The sequence below is a fragment of the Sorex araneus genome, chromosome X (assembly GCF_027595985.1).
Source record: "Sorex araneus isolate mSorAra2 chromosome X, mSorAra2.pri, whole genome shotgun sequence".
Classification (NCBI taxonomy): Eukaryota; Metazoa; Chordata; class Mammalia; order Eulipotyphla; family Soricidae; genus Sorex; species Sorex araneus.
The window spans coordinates 301,571,941-301,598,082 of record NC_073313.1 but is presented as its reverse complement, the minus strand read 5'-3'; the positions used below and the strand labels follow the sequence as shown (position 1 = coordinate 301,598,082).

General features: G+C 37.4%; 1 non-coding gene across 1 annotated transcript; it reads left to right on the top strand.

Annotated features, from left to right (window-relative positions):
* Positions 1 to 7,866: 7,866 nt before the first annotated feature.
* On the top strand, positions 7,867 to 7,973 carry LOC129400373 (U6 spliceosomal RNA). The gene has a single exon (XR_008627616.1). It is a non-coding gene; the product is annotated as a U6 spliceosomal RNA (small nuclear RNA).
* The last annotated feature ends 18,169 nt before the right edge of the window (positions 7,974 to 26,142 follow it).

Sequence of the window (26,142 nt, the reverse complement as noted above, 5' to 3'; positions counted from 1 at the left end):
AATGTGAAAGGGCCTCAAAAAACTCTAAGGTGAATCAAAAACCTAGGTGACTCCAAAAGGAACAACATTAGAATCATTGGAGTACCAGAAGGACAGGGAGCCAACCACAATGAAAAAGCCACAGTTAAAGAAATCATCACTGAAAAGTTCCCAGAGTTAGAAAATGCAGGCATCCAGACCCAAAGGAGCCAGAAGGGTGCCAGATAAAAGAAGCCCTAATAAAAACACTCCAAGGCATATAATAGTATGAATGATGGATGCCATGGATAGAGACACAATACTGCAAGCAGCAAGATCAAATAAGGAAATCACAAACAAAGGATCAACCCTGAGATTTACAGCAGACCTATCAGAGGAAATCCTCCAAGACCAAAGACAATGGTGGGATATGGTGAAAAAAACTCAGTGAAATGAATACCTCACCGAGAATACTTTACCAGCTAAACTCTCACTCAAATTTTATGGTACAATATACCATTTTATAGATAAACAACAGCTCAGTAATTTTATAGACTTAAAACCAAACTTAAAAGAAGGACTAAAAGGGCTCCTGTAAGACAAGAAGGAAAACATCCATAAGCACAACAAACCTTTAAAGAAAGATGGCACAAAACCCCATGACAATAATCTCCCTCAATATCAATGGTCTAAATGCACCTATCAAGAGACACAGAGTGGCAAAATGGATTCAGAAACTGAACTCAACATTCTTCTGTCTATAAGAAACACACCTTAACAGTTAGAGAAAACACAGAATCAAAGTCAAATAATCCTGCAAGCAAACAACCCCCTCAAAAAAGCTGGGGAGGCCATACTAGTATCCAACAACATAGATTTCAGGTTGAAAAAGATTAGAAGGGACAGCGAAGGTCACATTCTATTTATCAATGGATATGTACAACAGGAAGAAATCACACTCTTAAACATATATGCACCTAATGAATGAACAGGTAAATACTTAAAATAACTGTTAACAGACTTTAAGGAAGACATCACTAGAAGCACAATAGCAGTCAGAGACTTTAACACCACCTTATCAGCACTGGATAGATCCACAAGAACAAAACTCAGCCAGGAAACACTGATTTTGGAGGAAAAAATAGAAGAGAGAGGGCTAATAGACCTAGACAGAGCTTTACACCCCCAAAAGAAAGGATACACATTCTTTTCCAGTGCATATGGAACATTTTCCAAAATGGACCGCATTCTGGGTCACAGAACATACCTCAGTAGAGTTGGGAAGATAGAAATTGTATCATATTTTCAGACCATGAGGCACTGAAGACACACAGAAGTGGAGAACCAAATCAAACACCTGGAGATTAAACATCTCAGTGTTGAACAATAAGTGACTCAGGATGGAAATCAAGGAACAAATCAAAAGATACCTCGAAATAAATGAAAATGAGAATGAAGAATGAGAATTAAGACACAAGCTACCAAAACCTATTGGATGCAGCTAAAGCTGTGTTAAGGGGAAAATTTATAGCTCTACAAGCATTCCTCAGGAAAGAAGAAAGGGCCTACATAGATAGCTTGACTTCACATCTCAAGACCTTAGAAAAAGACCAGCAAAACGAACCCTAACAAGAACGAAGGAAAGACATAATAAAACTTAGAGCAGAAATTAATGACATGGAAACCCAAAAAACAATTTGAAAGTTCAATGCAACCAAGAGCTGGTTCTTTGAGAAAATAAACAAGATTGATAAACCACTAGCAAGGTTCACAAAGAAAGAGAAAGAGAGATTGAGAGGGAGAGAGAGAGAGAACCCTAGTAAACAGAATCAAAAATAAAAAGGGGGACATTACAACAGAAACCAATGAAATTCAAAAGATCATCAGAGAGTACTTCGAAACTCTGTATGCCACAAAACAAGATAATCTAAATTCCTTGATTTCTACAATCTCTCAAGTCTGAACCAAGAAGACTTAGAATACCTGAATAGACACATTAATATTAAGGAAATTGAAACTGTAATCAAAAGTCTTCCCCAAAACAAAAACCCAGGTCCAGATGGATTCACTAATGGATTCTTTCAAACATTTAAAGAGGACTTACTGCCAGTTCTTCTCAAGCTTTTCCAGGAAATTGAAGAAACAAGAACTCTTACAAACAGTTTCTATGAGGCACATATCTCCCTAATATCAAAAGCAAACACCACTAATAAATTATAGAACAATATCCCTGATGAACACCAATGCGAAGATTCTCAATAAAATATTAGCAAATAGAATCCAACAATTCATCAAAAAGATCATTCACCATGACCAAGTGGGATTCATCCCGGGGATGCAGAATGGTTTAACATTCGGAAATCAATCAACATAATCCATCATATCAACAAAAGAAAAGATAAAAAGCAATATGATCATGCCAATAGATGCAGAGAAAGCATTTGGTAAGACCCAACACCCGTTTATGATAAAAATTCTCACCGAAATGGGCTTTGAAGGAACTTTCCTCAAGATAGTCAAAGCCATCTACCACAAACTTATGGCAAGCATTATCCTCAATGGGGAAAAACTAAGGGCCTTTCCTCTAAGATAAGGGATGAGACAAGGATGCCCACTCTCACCACTTCTGTTCAATGTAGTACTGGAAGTACTTGCAATAGTCCTTAGGCAAGAAAAAGATATTAAGAGTATCCAGATAGGAAAGGAAAAAATCAAACTTTTACTATTCACAGATGATAAAATGCTATATCTAGAGAATCTTAAAGCCTCTACTAAGAAATTCTTAGAAACAATAGATTTGTACAGTAAAGTCGAAGGCTATAAAATCAACACCCAAAAGTCCATGTTCTTCTTTTACACAAACAATGAGACAGAGGAAAGGGATATGAAAAAAGCAATCCTGTTCACAATCGTACTGCAGAAAATCAAGTACCTCGGAATCAGCTTCACCAAGGAAGTAAAAGACTTCTACAAAGAAAACTATAAGACGCTACTGCATGAAATAAAAGAGGACATGAGGAAATGGAAGCATATAACCTGCTCAGGAATAGGGAGAATCAACATTGTCAAAATGGCAATACTCCCCAAATCATTACACAGATTCAACGCAATCCTTATAAGGATACCCATGAAATTATTCAAAAACATACACCAAGCAAACCTGAAATTCATATGGAAAATGCTAAAGCAATCCTTGGGAAAAAGATGATGGGAGGCATCACCCTCCCTAACCTTGAACTCTACTACAAAGTGATAACAGCATGGTACTGGAACAAAGGCAGAGCCGCAGACCAATGTAACAGGGTGGAATATCCCTGCACACAACCTGAAGTGTATGATCATCTAATCTTTGATAAGGGACCAAGAATTGTGAAGTGGAGCAAGGAAAGCCTCTTTAACAAATGGTGCCTGAATAACTGTACAACCATATGCAAAAGCATGGGCTTAGACCTTGACCTAACACCATGTACAAAAGTCAGATCAAAATGGATTAAAGACCTCAATATCATACCAGAATCCATAAGGTATATTGAAGACAAGGTTGGCAAGACATACCATGATACTGAAGCTAAAGCTATCTTCAAAGATGACATGCAACTTATCATGTGGAAACAGAGATAAACAAATAAGACTATATTAAACAAAGAAGCTTCTGCACAGCAAATGATACAGTGATCAGAATACAAAGACAATCTACAGAATGGGAAAGGATATTCACCCAATATCCATCTGACAAGGGGTTTATATGAAAGGTATATTAGGCACTGGTTGAACTCTACAAGAAGAAAACATTCAACACCATCAGAAAATGGGGCAAATAAATGAACAGAAACTTTCTCAAAGAATAAATACGAATGGCCAAAAGGCATATGAAAAAATGCTCTTCATCACTAATCATCAGAGAGATGCAGATCAAAACACCTATGAGATACCACCTCACACCACAGAGACTGACACACATCCAAAAGAACAAAAGCAACCGCTGTTGGCATGGATGTGAGGAGAAAGGGATCCTTCTACACTGCTTGTGGGAATTCCAACTGGTTCATAACTTTTGGAAAACAATATGGACAATTCTCAAAAAATTAGAAAGTGAGCTCCTATTTGATCCAGCGATACCACTTTTGGAAATATATCCTGGAGAGGCAAAAAAGTATAGTTGAAATGACATCTGCACTTATGTGTTCATCACAGCACTATTTACAGTAGCCAGAATCCGAAAACAACCTGGGTGCCTGAGAACAGATGACTGGTTAAAGAAACTTTGGTACATCTATATAATGGAATACCATGCACCCGTTACAAAAGATGAAGTCATCAACTTTACATATAAGTGGATAAACATGGAAAGTATCATGCTAAGTGAAATGAGTCAGAAAGAGAGAGAAAGACAGAAAGATAGCACACAACTGTGGAATATAAAATTACAGAATAGGAGACTGACACCCAAGAATAGTAGAAATAAAGACCAGTGTAGGATAACATAGCCTCAGGTAGTTTAGGTTTATTGGGTTACTCCCATTACAGTGCTCCCATTCCTCTTTGTTTATTTGTAGCTTCTTTCTTAGTGTTCTGTTGACTTGTAAATATTGTTTTTCTCTTCTCCTTGAGTCCTTTGCATAGTTTATTCAGAGCAATGTCCTTTTTGTATGGACACAGGAAGACTTAGCAAATGCCATGCCTTTGTAACCTGGGAGTCATTTGACTCTATATGATATTTTTCTCCTGGGCATCTGTTCTCTTGACCTAAGCCTCAGCTGCCCTTACTTCCTAGCACCCCCAAAGCACAGTCCCAACGTGGGACAAGAAGGACCCAGGGCAAGCGTTGAGTTGTGTGCTACCCTGGCATCGAGATGGGCCTGGCCAAAGTGCCTAATGCTTAACTATAAGAGCTTAATCATGGACAAATGTTGTTATGACCCAAACAGTGATAACTAGATTTGGACCCTGCTAGGGTTAGGAGTGATTAACATGGCCTGACTGCTGTGGTCTGAGCCTGTGGCAAGATGTTGCCAGGAGAGCAGCTTGCAAGCCTCAATGTATTCCTTGCTATGTCCATACAAAAATAACTAGTATTAAGACGTTAATAAGTGTTTGGACTAAGGAAAGGAAAAAAACCTAAAGAGTCAGGAAGGGCTTTGGATTGCCCTGCCCTCAGGAAGGGCTTTCTTATGTTGATTTTGCTACCTGGCTGGGTGTAGCCTAGAGGACAAGGTGGGAGAGACAAGTAGGAGGGAGAGACTAGAGAAGGGAGAGAGGCTGGAAGTAGCTGGGAGTGAGGGAGATGAAAAAGATGGAAGATTGAATAAACAATAAGTAATCAGCAACCAGCTTGGTCCTCGTTCTTCCTTCGCCTGTCCTTGACTACCGGCCCTCCCAATCCAGCCCATACACAGCGGTTCCAGAGCACCGAACGAGGGCAGTGAGACAGAGCCGCCCGGAGAGCCCGAGAGTGTGCGTGCCCCTCGGCGTGCCTTAATTTTTTTACAGACCAGGAGGTTTGTTTCATGGCTTAGAAGCGGCCTCACATTCTGGAGGAAAAGGCAGCTCAGATACAGAATGGAACACCAAGTAAAGTGTGGTTTGAGGACCTACTAGGGATGGGAGATGCGTGCTGAATGTAGACTATAGATTGAACACAATGGTCACTCAATACCTCTATTGCAAACCACAAGACCCAAAAGGAGAGAGAGAACAAAAGAGAATGCCTTGCCACAGGGGCGGGGTGGGGTATGGGGGATGGGTTTGGGGGGGTTGGTGGGATACTGGGATCATTGGTGGTGGAGAATGGACACTGGTGGATGGATGAGTTCTCGAGTACTGTATGATTGAAACAATGTATGATAATATGTAAATCTGTAACTATACCCTGATGGTGATTAACTAATAAAAAAATTTATAAAAAGAATTAATGGATTAATACAACAGGTAAAACAAATAATTTATATATATTTATATGTAATGTGAGTGCAAATGTGGGTGCATTCTGTGTGTATACATGTACAAATAATATATGCATTATATATTGTATATAATAACATATATTGTATATATAAAATATTTATAACTACAATGATGTAATATAAGTATGTAGGCCAATGTAACAGTAGCAAATTACAATGCAATTATTAACAGATCAAAACGGATTTTTTGACATTGACATAATAAGCACAAATGTTTCTACACTCCACTGATTATTATGGACAGACTATGCAGAAAAAAAAAACAATGGCCTTAAACAGCTAATTAGATGAGATGAACTTAATATTTTCACAATGTTTTACCAATTCTGTGTGAAAAAACAGAAAGCATATCATATTTAAATGGTCAAAGAACATTTATAAGTGTAGGTGTTATGTTAGAACCGAAGAAGTCTCAATATATTTATGAAGTTTTAAACATAACAAACATTGTCATGGATGAAATTAGAAATCAACCAATACAAGAAAGAAGAGGCACATAACAAATTTGTAAACAAGAAACAAAATACCAAGTTATTATTATTCAAAGAGAAAATTTAAAAAGCAAAAGCACAATTCCTCAGATAAATAAGGAACTGACTTATAAGTATCTGTGAGATGCAGACAAGGCTGTATTAAAAGGAAAGCTTATAGCACTGGTATCCAAAAATAGAATCTTAGAATCTTTCATCTAAATGCACACACATGAACACACACACACACATACACACACACATACACACATTAGCAAACAAAGTAAAGAAAAATCCTTTTAGAAGAAGGAAGAAAATAAAAAGGATAGCAGAAATTATTAAAATCAAGTTACCAAATTGGGGTTGAGGTGACAGATTAGTGGTGGCAAAGAGACTGTGGTGAAAGGTCTATGGTACTTTTCGTAGTGGGAGGGGCACAGTAGCTTTGTATATCACTGCCAAAAACTTTGACACGACTGTAACCATGTTACCTAAATTAAAACAATTTAAAAATTAGAATCCATGTCAATATATAAAAATCAAAGGATCTATTTATTAAAATCAATGAATCTGAAAGCTGATCATTCTAAAAGATTATCAAAATAAATATGCAACCAACTCACAGAAAGGATAATAGGTAAAAAACAAAGTAGAAAATAAAACAAAATTGAAGTTATAAAAGAGACCATAAAAATACAAGGCACATAGGCTAAAAAATTTTCACAAGGGTTATGGAGCTTGCCTTGTATGCAGCTAAACCTAGTTAGAACTCTGAGATTACATATAGACTCCTGGATAATACAAGAAATGATCCCTGCATACAGAGCAGAGAGCAAGCTTACAGCACTGCTGGTTTGCTGCACCAAAGAAAATAAAAACAAAAATAAGAGCAAAAACTAAATAAATGAATAGAAACAAGAGAGTATGGTGAAGAATTATTAAGAATACATTTTTAAAGGCATGAAAAATGTGGAAGACTGAACACAGGAAAAAAATAGAAAACCTGCACATATTCATCAGGAAGGTAATTAAAATAGTAATCAAAAGCCTCCATATAAACACCAATACAGACCAAAAGATTAACTATTGAATTCTGTCAAACCTTAAAAATAGATTAGTATTTCTCCTTCTTTAACACATGTGTTAAATTAAAATGAAGAAGAGCTTAAGTGACGATATCATGAATAGGACTCTTGCCATACATGCATAACCTCTGTGGCACCCTATTCTGGTTCCATAATCCTGCCAGGGTCCCATCCATCCTTCAGGTCTACACCAGGCATAAGTCCCAAAACAAAACAAAGGAAAATAAATGAAGGGATAACATCGTTACACATGCAATAAAGTTAATAAAACTTTGATTCATTTTCAGACATGAATCACAAAAACAAAATGTCTATTCAGACATTGCTGATGAACATAGATGCAAAGCTTTTTTACAAAACACTGCAATCCAAATTCAAAAATGGCTGGAGGTGCTCGCTTCGGCAGCACATATACTAAAATTGGAACGATACAGAGAAGATTAGCATGGCCCCTGCGCAAGGATGACACGCAAATTCGTGAAGCGTTCCATATTTTTTGGTGCTGGCACAACTGGACAACCACATGCAAAAAAATGGGTTTAGACCTTGACCTGACACCATGCACAAAAGTCAGATCAAAATGGATTAAAGACCTCAACATCAGACCACAAACCATAAGGTACATTGAAGACAAGGTCGGCGAAACCCTCCACGATATTGAAGATAAAGGTATCTTCAAAGCTGACACGGAACTAAGCAATCTAGTAAAAACAGAGATCAACAAATGGGACTACATTAAACTAAAAAGCTTCTGCACCGCAAGAGATACAGTGACCAGAATACAAAGACTATCCACAGAATGGGAAAGGATATTTACACAATACCCATCAGATAAGGGGTTGATATCAATGGTATATAAAGCACTGGTTGAGCTCTACAAGAAGAAAACATCCAACCCCATCAAAAAATGGGGCAAAGAAATGAACAGAAACTTTACCAAGGAAGAAATACGAATGGCTAAAAGGCACATGAAAAAGTGCTCTACATCACTAATCATCAGAGAGATGCAGATCAAAACAACCATGAGATACCACCTCACACCACAGAGACTAGCACACATCCAAAAGAACAAAAGCAACCGCTGTTGGAGAGGATGTGGGGAGAAAGGGACCCTTCTTCACTGCTGGTGGGAATGCCGACTGGTTCAGCCCTTCTGGAAAACAATTTGGACGACTCTCAAAAAATTAGATATTGAATTCTCATTTGACCCAGCAATACCACTGCTGGGAATATATCCCAGAGAGGCAAAAAAGTACAATCGAAACAACATCTGCACATGTATGTTCATCGCAGCACTGTTTACAATAGCCAGAATCTGGAAAAAACCCGAATGCCCCAGAACGGATGACTGGTTGAGGAAACTTTGGTACATCTATACAATGGAATTCTATGCAGCTGTTAGAAAAAAGGAGGTCAAGAATTTTGTAGTCAAGTGGATGGGCATGAAAAGTTTCATGCTGAGTGAAATGAGTCAGAAAGAGAGAGACAGACATAGAAAGATTGCACTCATCTATGGTATATAGAATAACAGAGTGGGAGACTAACACCCAAGAACTGTAGAAATAAGTACCAGGAGGTTGACTCCATGGCTTCGAGGCTGGCCTCACGTTCCGGGGAAAGGTCAACTCAGAGAAGCGATCACCAACTACATTGTAGTCGAAGGCCATGTGGGGGAAGGGAGTTGCGGGCTGAATGAGGGCTAGAGACTGAGCACAGCGGCCACTCAACACCTTTATTGCAAACCACAACAGCTAATTAGAGAGAGAAAACAGAAGGGAATGCCTTGCCACAGTGGCAGGGTGGGGTGGGGGGGAGATGGGATTGGGGAGGGTGGGAGGGACACTGGGTTTACGGGTGGTGGAGAATGGGCACTGGTGAAGGGATGGGTTCCCAAACTTTGTATGAGGGAAGTATAAGCACAAAAGTGTATAAATCTGTAACTGTACCCTCACGGTGATTCTCTAATTAAAAATAAATAAATTAAAAAAAAATTAAAAAAAAAATGGCTGGAGTGATAACACAGCAGGTAGAGCATTTGCCTTGCACGTGGCTGACCTTTATTCAATTCCTCTGTCCCTCTCGGTGACCCCAGCAAGCTACCAGGAGTTCTCACCCACATGACAGAGCCTGGCAAGCTACTAATGGTGTATGCAATATGCCAAAAACAGTAACAACAAGGCTCCCAATGGCAACGTTACTGGTGCCCGCTCGAACAAATCGATGAGCAATGAGATGACAGTAATACAGTGATACAGTGATTAAAATAATGAGATAACATGACCAAGAATATTTATTCAAGGGCTCAAAAATAGCCCAACACACATTGTCAAATACATCAACAAAAAGGACCAAAATAATTTGGGTTGATGAAGAAAATTAAACAAAAGGGGGGAAAAACAGCCTTCTTTGATGAACTAGGATACATGAAGTAAATAGAATATATCTAGGCCATTTCATCCTAAAACTATATATACTGTCTTCATGTGTATGTAATACTTTTTTCCATGGGAGGCCATATGCTAGGGAAAAAAAGCTAGTATCAGAACTTACGAAGAATGAAATCATATCAAGTATTTTTCCTGATCACAGTGCTATAAGATTAGAATTCAGTTACTAAAAATAAAATTGGGAAAACCTCAAACATATGGAGACTAAGCAGTATATTTCTCAGCAGTCGCTGGCTTATTTAAAACCAAATTAAAGTAGAAATTTAAAAATACCTGGAGACAAATTAAAATAAAAACACGTTATGTGAAAGGATGTGATGTACCAAAGGCAACGCTAGTAGGAAAGTTACTAGTGATAGATGTTTTAATAAAGGAAAAATAAATCACAAACAGACATTTTTTTGCAATGTTCTCTTGTTGCTGAGATGCATCTGCCTGTGTCCAGGGCTGACTCTTGGTTCTTTGGTCAGCAATCATCTTGATGATGCTCAGAAGACCATATATGGTACCAGGGCCAGAACACAAGGTCAGACATATACACTTTGCCCGCTGTATTATTTCCTTATCCTAAATAAACCACTTAACCTTACCGTTAAATCATTAAGAACAACAACAGAAAGTTAGTTTTAAAAGTTTTTTTTAAATATTTTCAGAGGTACTAGGGCCAGAGAGAACGTACAGATGATAACAGACTTGCACAGCAGGTGGCCTACACCCATTTGATCCCTAGAATCCCATATGGTGTCCCAGTTGGCCGGGAGTGATGCATAAGCACAGTCAAGTGTGGCTCAATGCCTCCCCACCCTGAAATAGTTTTTGGAAGTGCCTAAATGAGTGTAATGCATTTGCTTTGCAAGCTATTGACCTGGGTTTGATCCCCAGCACCCCATGTTTTCTCCAGTATCTGGCCATCATTGATCCCTGAGGACAGAACCGGGAGAAACGGGATTAAGAACAGAACACAACTGGTGTGGACCAGCCTTCCCCTAGAACCCCCTCCTGCCCCCCAAAAGTAAGGTGTTATTAGAACCTTTTTTCCTAAGGCAAAAGCCTCGTGAAATACAACTATTCCCCACTGCATCGGGCCAAGAATAAGTAGTTTAAAATGTGTTGTTTGTTTTAAATCCTAGTTGCAATGACACAAATTGTTCCTCTTCTTCAGAGTATTTCAGTTTAATAGAAATTTTCTTGGAATGAAGTATAAATTCCATAATTGAACAAGAATTAAGGGCAGTCTGTTTGATTATGCAGCCGCTAGACTGTTTCTCTTAATTATCTCAGTATCTCCTTTTGATCGCCCCTGTAGTGCATAACTGCTATTCTTTTCTGGGTTCTGTTGCCTCCAATAGCTTGGAATTTTCTTTCCCATGCTTTATTGGACTATTTTAAGCTTTAGAAATCCACATCACACACATGCCCATTAAATGCCAGGGTAGAAATATTTAGTGGCTCTTATTGACACCTTCTTGTTTGACGCTTTACCCACAATTGCTGAGAAAGCCGGGAAAGTGTCCACAGTGTTCCATATGGAAATAATCCATAGATTTGGTTTATTGAGCTCACTAAAGATTGTCAATGGAACTTCTTTCACTTCTAAAATCACCAAAGTTTAGCCTTTATTTGAAAAATTTTCAATTCCACAAAGCTGGAAAAATATAATTACACCCTAAAATAGATGTTATTGAAATTTTATTGTTACAGATCCACTGGATGAAGTGGGGAGAAAAGGAGGTAGCCCCGAGAAAACAGTGTTTCCACATCTCCACAAATTCCTCGGTCACCCAGGGAATGTCCTTGTCATGTGTCAGGTCAGATAAAGTCCAATACAACTTTCTATATGGCACTGATGCTCACCTCTCTCTGACCCCCACCCAGACCTCTAGGGCAGTTGTCAGGCTGTTCCTAAATGCCATGATCTGTAAAAGCAAAGGAACTCATCCCCACCACCTGAGTTTTCTGGGAGTCCCCAGACTCGGTTCATGGGAGGAATTTCCAGGATAAAGAAAGTTGGTCCTCACTTCAATTACAGGCCTTCCTGAATTTGTACCTTTTCCCCCAGAAAAGGATTCCAAGAGAAGGAGAAATCATACAGCAAAGTAGGTTTTATTGAAAGGTGGAAGGAAAATGGAGAGGATACATTTTTAAGACTAAACAGAAGCTTGTCCAGAAGGAAAAGGCTTAGAATGTTTTTGTTTGTTTGTTTGTTTATTTATTTATTTATTTATTTATTTATTTATTTATTTATTGTGGGGCTGGAGTGATAGCACAGCGGTAGGGTGTTTGCCTTGCACTCGGCCGACCCAGGATCGATTCCTCTGTCCCTCTCGGAGAGTCCGGCAAGCTACTGAGAGTATCCTATCCTCATGGCAAAGCCTGGTAAGCTTACACATGGCACATTCATTATGCCAAAACCAGTAACAACAAGTCTCACAATGGATATGTTACTGGTGCTCGCTCGAGCAAATAGATGAGCAAGGGATGACAGTGATACAGTGAATTTTTTTGTGAGTAGATTATACAGGATCCCTTCAAGTTGTCTTGATGTGGGATTCTCTGCTTAACTAAAAGTTAACTTTCAGTTGATACAAGAAAAGCCTTGGACTCAGAATGGTCCTTCATATTCAAATCATAACCCTTAGATTCTCCTGTAGCTTCTAGTTCTCTAAGGAGGGGTCACCCTCTGGGTTATGTCTCAATTTCTCCGTCTTCAAGAAGGTAGGATTGGCTCCTCAGACGATGTGGTCCTCATGTCTTTTGGACTCTTGCAAGGCTTCTCTTAACTTTTTTTGTTTGCAAAAACCTCCTTACCAGTCTCTTCTCCCACTGCATCTATAAACTTGAAACAACAGCAAGACCTTGTCTCAGTTCTCCTTGCCTATAACCCTTCTCAGGTACAGAAAGCCTCTGAAGCAAAAGCTCAGGTTAAGAAGTTTTATATATATAGGAAGAATAGTTATATAGGAGATATATATGAATGAGATATATAGGAAGAGGAGTTAAAATATCTTTGAAATATTTTAAGTAGGTCATTTTAAACCAGAGTACAAGATAGGGCGACATCAAAACCATTTATTAATTTAATATAGGTACAGCAGACAGTTCAAGAATATGGGAACATTTTTCCTTACCCTGTAAGAATCCCACATCAAGACAACTTGAAGGGATCTACACAAATATAGAATTAATCCCAACCCAAATTCAGCCTGCTACAAAAAACAAACCTGAAAAATTGCATCTGCTTTTGATCCTCTCCTGACTGAATGGAAGAAAAATTATGCAGATATCCTGGCACCCCACTGCTGTCAAACTTAAATCAATTTCTTATTGAATTCATGTCTTCAGGATACACTAAATATCAAAAAATGGTATTAATCTCATTTCTCATTAAGATAAGACATTGTTACAGGCAGAGAAAGTGGGGGCAGGAGTCTGGTAAGGTATATTGGGAAAAACATTGCAACCAAAACCAGACCAAGAGCTAGAAGGCCTTTGGAATAACAAAAAAAAAAAAAAACTATCTCTGGAGCTAAGAAAACTATTGAGATGCAGAATTCCAGGCCTGAGCACAGCAGTTTCCTGAGGGTTGACTGCTGGGTCTTCCTGAGAGAGGGGCCAGGAATTCATGGACAAGGCTGCATTAAAAACTCAAGAATGAACCACCAGAAATACAGTATGTGGCTTGTATAGAATCCCCAGACATATTCTCAGGTAGTAGATATTATGGAAAATACAAAGTTAAAAAAATACCTTGGAGATGTAAGATAGAAAACAAGAATTTTTGATATATAGGAAGAGTTCTACCAGCTGAGCTATTGAAGGGTGCACAGCAGGTAGGGCGTTTGCCTCGCATGTGGCTAACGGGTTCAATTCCTCCATCCATCTCAGAGAGCCCAGCAAGCGACTGGGTGTATCCCAGCCCGCACAGCAGAGTCTGGCAAACTACCTGTGGTGTATTTGATATGCCAAAAACAGTACAATAAGTCTCACAATGAAGACATCACTGGTGCCCCCTTGAGTAAATCGATGAACAACAGGACGACAGTGTGACAGTGCTACAGGAAGAAGAGTCAGCACAATAAATATGCACATACATTCCAGCTAAGCTGACCCATTTATTTGTTTGATTGTCCATCAATTTCTACTTATATTTTATTTGGGGGGCCACACCCAACACAGCTCAGGGCTTAATCCAAGTTTAGTGCTCAAAATAACTTCTGTGCCCCATCGCCTGGGACCCCATGTGCTGCCAGAGATCAAACCCAACTCAGCAAAGGGCAAGGCAAGTGCTTTACTCACTGTTCTAGCCCTCCATCCTCATTCTCTTAACCTGAAAATATCGTGCTGAAATTTATATTTTATGTATTGTTATAGTAAACTTAGTTGACTCATAATAAAATAATGCTACCAGGTGATGCCATGTAATATCAGTAATAAATAACACAATTAAATACACAAATATGAGCTGTGCCTTTAAATACACATATACACATATGCACTGTATGTATATATATATATAAGATCATCATTGACAATCTGTTTTAATTTTTTATGTATATATGTAAGCATCAGTAACAATCTGCTTGAATTAAAAATCTTTAATTAAGCAAATAAGCAATAAAGTGTCCCACCAAAATGGACCTGAGATTACTGTCCCCCACCCCTAGATTATTCCATACAGCCAGAGGGATGGTGCTTCCACTCTGTGAAACAAGAAGATTCTCTCCATAGGTAAATCTGGTGAATTTCATCACTTCTCCTCCTCAATTTCCTTTCTGAGTCTATGAAAACATAGTAGACAGATAATTTGAAAATCTTCCATTTCCAGAATTCACCACAATCAGAATTCTTACTAATTTCTTTTATTTCATTCAAGGTCTATGTCACAGACAGTTCAGATTTCTGGTTTCTATAGCCTTCTAAGGTCCTGACTGCCATTTAGCTTCTGTGATTGTCATACAAGTGCAGTGGAATGGTTAGGAATATGAGGCAAATAAAGTAGAGAACACAGACTGGAGATCTTAAAAGCACAACTCATATTTGTGTATTTTACTCTGTTATTTGTTCAGGATGAACAGCAAAAATGATAAGGAAAAGGAAAAAGTATTTTTTGTGACCACCATAGACAACACAAGCAATGAATCATATAAGAATACAGATTCAGCATAAAATGAAAGGTGATTTATTCAAATGTGTAATAAACTTGCTGATCCACCTACCTTTTGTTTTTGCAATCTAATAGAAATATTAGAGTCATAAGCCAGGGAATGAAGCAAATATAGCTGTATGGGGGTGGGATGTTGTTAGTTATTATGTGATGAAATATACCAAGCCAGGAAAATCTTTGTATTTTTAATTTTTATTTTATCATACTGTTACATTAAACTTTTATTTGGGCATGAAAAGTTTTGCAATTTCAGAACAACTTAATTGGGAAAAATTTTATTACAGTGTTTTTAAAACACTTCATATATATTTTTATCTGAAATTGGCTAAAATAAGTATATTATTTTATCTTCTTCAAAGCAGATCTCTAGCAAAAGCTACCATTCTAAAGCAATAAGTGCTTTGTATATTAATATGCAAATTTGAATCTGTTTTCTCTTCTTAAATTTAAATTTGTATTATTTCAGTTACAGTGTGATATTTGCCTTGGGATTTTTAATTTTAACAGGTTACTGTTAATAATATCTTCCTCTTGGCAATCTAGAAGCATGGCTGTATTTTTTAAAACTGCAATAAAAGAGCATGGGAAAGTTTGATTAATATTTCATTTTTTCATCTTTTAAAATGATAAAGATATTCAATAATGGCTTCAGGCTAAATATCAAGATTCTTGAATTAAAGAACTAACATTTATTCCTTTATCACAAAAATGAATATTCTTGTTTAACATTATCATGTAAAATAAAATATTCAATTTTCAAATAACTCAGGTAGCTTATAAGGAAAGTTATGTAATACTTAAGAAATAAAGTACAAGAAAAATGTTATTAGTGTCAAATAGCTGTCTAATACTTTATCTCAAATGCCACAATTTAATTAAAACAAGCCAGCAGAAGGCAAAAATCTTTGAGGAAAAAATTAGAGGATACTTATCTTTTGTTTATTTTCCTAACCGTTTTCTTGACAAATACATAGAACATTATATTTTAAGTCTCTTCTTTATGTATGACACACTAATAACATACTGTAAACTTTCCAATTCCATCTTTATAAAGTAATTCCATTCTGTAATATAAAGGTATTAACATTATTTTGCTCATTTTTATATAGGAATCTACACTTTTACTATATACATAGTAAAATATACACATATATATGTGTATGTATATGCACATATATGTGTGTATATATACATTATATATATAGAGAGAGAGAGAGAGAAGGAGCGACAGAAAGTGAGAGAGTGAGATACAAAGACTTAAATTATTGAATTCAGAACAGATCTTAACACTTTGAACATTCTCAAATTTCAGTGCATCCACATGAAAACTTGATTTTTTTCCCCACTATGCACAGCTAATATTTGCATACACTTCTGATGACAGAACTTTTCTTTTCCTCAGGTAATTCATTCTATTCTTGGAAGGTTGTTGGTGGTACAGTCAGTGAATACAAAATTGATTCTGGGTTGGTGTCATTTCTTTTCCATGATTTCTGCCTAATCTATGTAAAAAAATGACTAAATCTTTCCTTTCACACTGTTTCTCCTGTGATCCTGTTGGTTGTCCCATCTCACTTTTTATTTTCTTGCTTTATGTTTACTTTTTCCTTTCACTTTTTTCTCCTCACATATTTTTTTGGTTCCCCAAAGGGATCGTTTTATTCATTATTCATGTATTTGACCATCAAAATTTATTAAATTAATCTACATATCTGACAGTTATTAGATTATGGGGGAAAGGAATAAAAAAATCAAGTAAAAATTTTACTCATATTAACTTACTTTCTTGTAATATTCTTTTTTTTACTTTATTTCCATTCTACTCTAACATAAATTTGAAACTCAACATAGTTTAACTTCCCCACCCCATCAGAAAATATTCTGCAGTTACCTTTTCTTAAAAAGGATATAAAAAATTGGTATAAATTTTAACAAAAATTCTGTAGAAGAATAAATGTTCCTGTAATTTTGCTAAACCTATATTTATGAAATTGATCATATTAAATTTTATTGAAAACATAAAATTGTCCCAAATAAGTTTTATTACATATTTAAGCAAAAGCATATTTGACATGTGGGGGACTTAAGTTCAAATTAGCCTCTGATCCACTAATTTAAGTTAACTTCATAATTTGCTAGTCAGAGTGTCAATCATTTTTTTTATGTCCATCAACTCAGACACCATGCATTAATTTAAAATATACCAGAACCTAAGCTAAACTGATGTAAGGAAAATAAAATTGTACAGAACTTATATGAACTTTTTGCATTCGAATATTTTCAATGATATTGAAATTATATTATGCTAGTTTCTCAGTCTCCAAAATAATGAGATGTTAAATAGTTTGCTGGCTATAAGGGGAATTAGCAAAATGCTTATTATGAGTTTTATCTTTATTTTTATTTAAGTTCATACCCAGCAGTGTTCAAGTGGTCCGAAGATCATGCAGAGGGTGGGATCAAACCCAGGGATAAAATATACGGTGTGTACTTTTAATCCCCTTGAATTGCATTTCCTGAGCCTTAAAGAATTCTTTCCGACGGCCGAGATGTGATCCCGGGGGCCGCACGCATGTGCGGCCTCTCCGCAGCTGTACAAGCGTGAATCCAGACCCAGCAAAACCTCTTTCGGTGTGAGCAACTCCTTGCAGAATGTCTCCAGCCTGAGAACTAAGCCTCGGTCCCGTGCCCGCCCGGGAGGGGAAAGGTATTTCTCTCTCTCGCCTCTTTCTCTCCGGGGATGAAGGGCGCGGTGTCCGCCATATTAAGACGACCACAGATTGGTTTTTCACGCCTGCTATTATCTAATATCTGGAAGAAATCTCCCTGGACTTCTTGTTAAAGTACAGAAATTCAAAAGCGGCCGCGCGACCTTATTTGTCTTCACAGTAGGCCTGAATCTAGTGGGGTACTCTTAACAACAATAGTGAGGTTTGTGTTGAAATATTGAATGTAACCAAAGTAAACAGAATGTAAAATGAAACTTTACAGTTACAAGGTAGGGGGTGGAGGCGGTGGGATGGGAGGTGTACTGTGTGGGTTTTTTTTTTTTTGGTGGTGGTATATGGGCACTGGTGAAGGGATGGTTGTTTCAGCATTGTATAACTGAGACCTAAGCCCAAAAGCATTGTAATCTTCCACACGGTGATTTAATAAAATAAAATAAAATTAAAAAAAAAAAAAGAATTCTTTCCAAGGTGCCAGGGCTTGAACCACTGAGACCCTCCCACATGGAAGGCAGAGCTCTACCAGTTCTAGGAAATCCTGACCACCTGGATTTTCTCATTTTCTATCAGTTCTCATTCCTTATCTGTGATTCAAGTTTTCATTCAAAGTGTCTCAAATGTCAGCAGCCTGATGGTTCCTTCAGGCTTCCTGATACCCGAAATTGCTGTTGTAATTTTGGCCGGACCCCAACAACTTGAGGCCAAGTTTACAAAGAAATTAAACAGCCAAAATTTAGGTGTGTGGGAGCCACACCCACAAACCACCTCTGGCTCGGCTATATAAACTCATATGTTGGCCTAGTTTCAGAGACCCCAAAATAAATCTCAAAAGATATCAAAAGCAGTAGATAATCTCAGACCTGCACAAGGCTGAACAGACCTGGGTAAATCGGAGAAGGGCAGTTTTGTCTGGTGCCCACCCAAGCAGAATCCCCAGCAGCCACTTGCTTCCATAATCCAAAATCGCCACCAAGTCCCCAGCCTGACTCCACTGTCCCACGATGAACCTCACCAAGATAAAATCTGCTGAAAATTCCGGTATTCGGGGTTTGTGACTGAAATCTTCAGGCTTTCTCAGGCTCAGGATGGGCTACTTCCTCCCATTTTACTGTACTTCCTGAAGCACAAAGCTGTCACCATATTGAAAAGCTACTCCGGCCGTACTATCCCAATAAAACTATAGAATACCCTGACCAAACACCATGACCTCTTAGCACCTGTATTGCAAACCATAATACACAAAAGGAAAAAGAGAGGGAGAGCAAGGAGGAAAGTGCCTTCCATAGAGATTGGGGGTGGGGGTGGAGTGTTGAGGGATGATGGGAGAGAAACAGGGAACTTTGTTAGTGGGAAATATACACTGGTGGAGTGATGGGTGCTGAATCATTGTATGACTGAAACCCAATTATGAGCAGCTTTGTAATGGTCTATTTCACAGATATTCAATTAAAAAAATAAATAAAAAAATAACATGAAGTTCCAGCCCAATTCAGTCAGCTTAATCAATGGCTGAATAAATACCAGCACTCCTACATTCAATTAAAAAGAAATGTGTCTCAAGTGAAATTTTATAATATAAAACATTTTTCCAAACTGATTTGGTGAGGTAACAGCTAATTAAATAAAGAATAGATCTTGACTTTATTTTTGACTTCTACTTAAAAGTCATAACTTCTTCAAGGGCTCAGTTTTCTGGAGGGTGTTCCAGGTCAATGTTCAACAACATTCAGCCTTTAGAAGTACATGGTCTCTATTTGATCTGCACTGTGCTCTGAATATTGGTCTTCTCTTTTGTCACTTAGTAGCATATATTTAAATTAAATTTTAGTAAATGTCTTGGAGATAAAGTCTGTCATATAGATTAGTGTCTACTTTATGTTTCCCAATATGTTAATAGAGTTTTACATGACCACAAGAAATATATAAAATATTTATTGGTTCTGCTTTATTAAATTTACCATTTTGTAAATTTAATTTACAATAACCCATTTTGTGTAGTTAAAGTAGTGCGTTAAGGTACCTTAATTTGCATTTCTTTGATAAACAGCATGTGCTTTATTGACTATTAGTAAAATCTTACATTTTTATTTTAAATATACCAGTATAATTCCTTTCCCTAGTATATGTTATTAAATTGATGTATTATGTGTTATAACTATGTGCTAATGTAGCTTGTATAATAAATGCATAGGAAATATGATTTTATATGCCTATGACAGATGCATAGACAAGACAATCTTTATATTACTATGAATTGCATGGTAACAAATCAATATTTACTATAGATTATTATAACAATATACATACAATCTCAGATTATAGGGGTATAATCTAAAACATGGAATATTTTCTCTAGACATATGTTTTCTTATTTTCAGAATAATGCATTTTTATAAGTAATTATCTTTGTATTTATTTATTTTTTTTTATTGAGTCACCATGTGGAAACTTACAATGCTTTCAGGCTTAACTCTCACTTATAGAATGCTTGAACAACCATCCCTTCTCCAGTGCACATATTCCACCACCAAAAAAACCCAAAAAACCCAGTATACCACCCACCCCCCATGCCCCCGCCCCTCCCCCCGCCTGTGTACCTGATAAATTTAACTTTACTTTCTCTTTACTTTGGTTACATTCAATATTTCAACAACAACAAAAAACACTATTATTGTTTGGAGTTCCCCCCCCAGAATCAGGCGTGCTGAGAAGGAAGCATTTGATAATTTCTTTTCTATTGCTGAGAATGAAGAGATATGAGGTCACGCGGCTGTTATTATGGCCGCGCAGTTTTGGATTTCTGTATTTTAGTATTTTAGTAACTAAATCCAGGGAAATTTCTGCCAGAAATTGCATCATTGCAAGCTCGTACCTCCCATTAGTGGTCCTCATAAGATGGCGGTTGCCATGCCATACACCCTGGCAAGGAAAAGGGGAGACAGAAAAACCTTTCCCCTCCTGGGGCAGCATGGGGCCATGGCTTAGTTCCCAGTCTAGAGATATTTCTGCAAGAAGCTGCTGGTACCAAAAGTAGTTTAGATGGCCTCTAGAATCATGCTCATTCAGCAGCGGGGAGCAATTATCTTTTTTATTTTGAAAACTTACTTCAACTTGCTTTGGAAATTTAGTGATTTTCTGACTTCTAAAAAAACTATGTTTATTTCCAAAACATGTTAGCTACCCTCTGCTTCTTTATTTAAGCTTTTTGTTAAAGGAATTCATATATATATCTGTATCCCATTTCAAATTAATTTTCAGTCATGAGATAAGTTACGAGTAAAGACTTTAACCACTTTCCCATATGAACTCCAAATGCTAGAAATTTTCTTTCTTTGTCATTTAAATATTTTATCAGCTTTGTTTAAGAAAATCGGATGAACATACAAATATGTGCTGTTTTAATTTTTTCCACATGTTCTATAAATATTGTGGGTAGCTATGCTGATATTGCAATACATTATTACAATTTTAAAGAAAGTCTGAAATAAAATATTATGTTTTCTTTTTTATTATGTCAAATAGAAAATCTAACTGTGATATTTTATTTGATATTGGAAATGCAAATAAATCTATTATATTTCTCTCCTCAAAATTATTTGTTTTATAGACTAACTTGAAAAAAGTGGACAGCAAATTGTGAATATATGTTTGTATATATATATATACATATGCACATATATAAAAACACATATATGTACATATGTGTGTTTGTACAAATATGCAAAACCTATTAAATAATGGAGTCTAATTTTCCCTCTGATAATCTTCAGCACTATTCTATGATTTTCAGTATAAATATATCAAGTATAGTTTCTCTAATATTTTTATATTTCATTAGCATGATATTTTTCAATATTTTATTTTTAGATTTGGAGTTTAATTTTTTTTTAAATAAAAATTTTATTTTATTAAATCACCGTTTGGAAGATTACAATGTTTTCAGGCTTAGGTCTCAGTTATACAATGCTGAAACAACCATCCCTTTACCAGTGCCCATATACCACCACAAAAAAAAAAAAAAAACACACAGTAGACCTCCCATCCCGCCCCCCGCCCCCCGCCCCCTACCTTGTAACTGATAAGTTTCATTTTACATTCTGTTTACTTTGGTTACATTCAATATTTCAACACAAACCTCACTATTGTTGTTAGGAGTACCCCACTAGATTCAGACCTACTGTGAAGACAAATAAGGTTTTGAATTTCTGTACTTTAACACTAAGTCCAGGGAGATTTCTTCCAGATATTGGATCATTGCAGGCTTGAAAACCCAATCCGTGGTCGTCTTAATATGGCGGACACCGCGCCCTTCATCCCCGGAGAGAAAGAGGCGAGAGAGAGAAATACCTTTCCCCTCCTGGGCGGGCATGGGACCGAGGCTTAGTTCTCAGGCTGGAGACATTCTGCGAGGAGTTGCCCATGCCGAAAGTGGTTTTGCTGGGTCTGGATTCACACTTGTGCAGCTGCGGAGAGCAGGAGTTTAATTTTTTTATAATTTATTAATTTTTTAATTGGTGAGTCACAGTGAGGGTACTGTTACAGATTCAAACATTTTCATTCTTTTTTTTCCCTCATGCAATGTTCACAAGCCCATCCCTCCACCAGTGTCCATTCTCCACCACTTATGAACCCAGTATCCCTCCCACCCCCCTATCCCATCGCCCCCACCCCGCTCAGCCTCTATGGCAGAGCATTCCAATTTGTTCTCTCTCTCTCATTTTGGGTGTTGTGGTTTGCATTAGGGGTATTGAGTGGCCATCATGTTCAGTCTCTAGTCTACTTTCAGCGTGCATGTCCCTCCCCACTCGGAAAATTTCCAATCACATTTTACTTGGTGCTCCCTTCTCTGTCTGGGATGACTTTCCCCCAGCATGTGAGGCTAGCTTTCAAGCCATGGAGCCAACCTCCTGGTATTATATACTACTATTCTTGGGTATTAGTCTCCTACTCTGCCATATTATATTCCACAGATGAGTGCAATATTTCTATGTCTGTCCCTCTCTTTCTGGCTCATTTCACTTAGCATGATACTTTCCATGTTGATCCACTTGTATCAAAGTTCATGACTTCATCTTTTATAACAGCTGCATAGTATTCCATTGTATAAATGTACCAAAGTTTCTTTAACCAGTCATCTGTTCTTGGGCACTCGGGTTTTTTCCAGATTCTGGCTATTGTAAACAGTGTCACGATGAACATATAAGTGCAGATGTCATTTCGACTATACTTTTTTGTTTCTCCAGGATATACTCCCAGAAGTGGTATTGCTGGACCAAATGGAAGCTCAATTTCTAATTTTTTGAGTAGTGTCCATATTGTTTCCCAAAGGGCTGGACCAGTCAGCATTCCCACCACCAGTATAGAGGGGTCCCTTTCTCTCCATATCCTCTCCAACAGTGGTTGATTTTGTTCTTTGGGATGTGTGCCATTCTCTGTGGTATGAGGTGGTATCTCATGGTTGTTTTGTCTGCATCTCCCTGATGATTGGTGATGCAGAGCATTTTTTCATATTTGAAATTTTAATACTACATCTATTTCTTTGTTACCATTAATAATATTTGTTTTTGGTTTTGAGCTGCTTTGGAAATGCTTCAGGTTACTCCTGGCTCTGTACTCAGACATTACTTCTGGATGTGCTCTGGGGACCATATAGGAGCTCAGGGGTCACACTTGGATCAGCCTTGTGCAACGCAAATGCACTGCGTGCCCACTGTACTCTCCCGCCAGCTCTACCAAAAATAATTTTGTAAGGTACTTATTATACCTACGATATATTTGAACAAATTAATTAGGATTTTCTGCTTAGTTATAAAGGCAGATTTACTTCTTCCTTTCCAAACTTTGTGCTTTTCCTTTCATTTGTTTATGTTTTGTCATTTTTTCTTATTATTCTATATTCTTTATATTACAATTTCTATAGGACCTCAGGTATAACCTGAGCTTGAAGTAAGAAAAAAAAGTAAAACAACCTGATTTATACCCAATATTTTATTATTCAATAAATTTTGAACAATGTTTTACTTATAGGTGCTCCTGAGAAAGTACCCACAACAGTCCTATTGTGTTGTTATTGTTTGATTGGTTTTTGTTTTGTTTCACTTGGTCCTAAGTACCTAGTTGTCTTTAGGACCAATTCCTGGCTTTGTGCTTAGGGATCACTCCTGGTGGTTCTTGAGGGACCATACATTAGCCTGGGGATCAAACCAAGATCAGCCATTAGTCAGGCAACTGATTTACCCCCTATACTATCCCATCACACCCTTCTCTGGACTTTCTTCCTTAACAATTTCTTACATTCAATAAGGTTTTTTTCATAATCTTTTGAGAGTTTTATATACTTTGTCTTTGTCTCACTGTTGGGTTGAAGCTTATTGATTATTTTAATGATTATTTAATATTTTAAAATTGATTATTTTAATTGATTATTTTATCCTTAATCCTAGTACAGCTGCATTTAACAATCTCAATTACTATTAATTATTTTGCAGTAGTTATAATTACTGTCATTTTATAGGTAAATGGATTTTGACATGCAAAAATTAAGTAACTTACTCAATAATTTAACAGGAAATTAAAAGTAACTTCAGTTTTTGAACAGATAATTCATATTTTCTGATGCAGAGAATAAAATATCCCAATGCCATGAAAGAAGGGTTGTAGGCAGATTAAGAAAACAAGAGAAGTAAAGAAGGCTATTGAGAATATACTATGCTTTGTCCTCAAATAGTCTTTTCTAAGAAAGTGTGTTATCGCCCTGACCTTTCTTGCTGCTGGTGCCCGCTCGCGCCCCCAGACCGATCTCCAGCCAGTGGCCAAAGGGGCGTGGCCTCTTTGCTAGTGGGCGTGGCCCCGCTTCAGTGGGCGTGGTCACGAGGAGCAGTGGCCACAGTTATTTCCTCTTTACTAGTATACTCGAGATATGTCACAATCCTCATTAACTTACTCTGTGGAGATCTCCCCAGTTACCTCAAACACAAAAGACTTAATTAACCACTAGTCTACTCCAATTGCACCAAAATATCGAAAACTCAGGAAAAGAGAGATTAGCTTTAGTGAACTGGAAGGTCCCACCTTCATACAACCATGAAGAAATGAAGAAACAGCGCAAATCCCCACTGCAAGGAGAGGACGAAGAAAAGAGCCCAGAAACCTCTGCAGGAGTTTCCCACAAATGTGATCTCTCTGATAAAGAATTCAGAGAAGACATTCTGAGAATGTTCATAGAAGTTAAAGAAACGGTGGAGTAGTCAGTGAAGAAATTATGGGAAGAAATGGGAGCAGAAATAGGAAAGCTACATTCAGAAATGTCACGAATAAAAGACACTGTAGACAAAATAAAAAACATAGTTGGAGCCCTCAACAGTAGAAAGGCTGCAGCTGAAGAGAGAATTAATGAGCTTGAAGATGAGCAACAGAAATCCCAAAGGCTACAACAATCAGAAAAGATCTTAAAATAGCTCTAGGGTGAATCAGAGACCTAAGGGGATGATGCCAAGAGGAATAACATAAGAATCATTGGAGTTCCAGAAGGGCAGGGAGGCAACCCTAATGAGAAAGCCACAGTTAAAGAAATCATTGCTGAAAAGTTCCCAGACCTAGATAAGGCAGATGTTCAGGTCCTAGGAGCCAGAAGGGTGCCAGCTAGAAGGGACCCTAATGAAAAGACTCCAAGACATATCATACTCAGAATTATGGATGCCATGGATAGAGATACAATACTGCAAGCAGCAAGGTCAAAAAAAGAAATCACATACAAAGGAGCACCCCTTAGATTCACAGCAGAAGTCTGTGAATCAGAGGAAACCCTCCAAGTCAGAAGACAATGGTGGGATATAGTGAAAAAACTCAATGAAATGAACGCCTCACAAAGAATACTTTATCCGGCTAAGCTCTCACTCAAACTCAAAGGAACCATACACAGTTTCATGGATATAAAACAACTAAGGACCATCATAGACTCAAAACCAAGCTTAAAAGAAGGACTAAAGGGGCTTTTGTAAGACAAGAAAAAACCCTACAAGAACAACAAACCCCACAGAAAGATGACACAAAATCCCATGACAATAATCTCTCTCAATGGCAATGGCCTAAATGCACCAATTAAAAGACACAGAGTGGCAAAATGGATTCAGAAACAAAACCCAACATTCTGCTGCCTACAAGAAACACACCTGAACAGTCAGAGAAAACAGGACTCAAAGTCAAAGGATGGAAAACTATCCTGCAAGCAAACAACTCTCTTAAAAAAGCTGGGGTGGCCATACTAATATCTAACAACATACACTTCAGGTCGAAAAAGATTAGAAGGGACAGCAAAGGTCACTTCCTA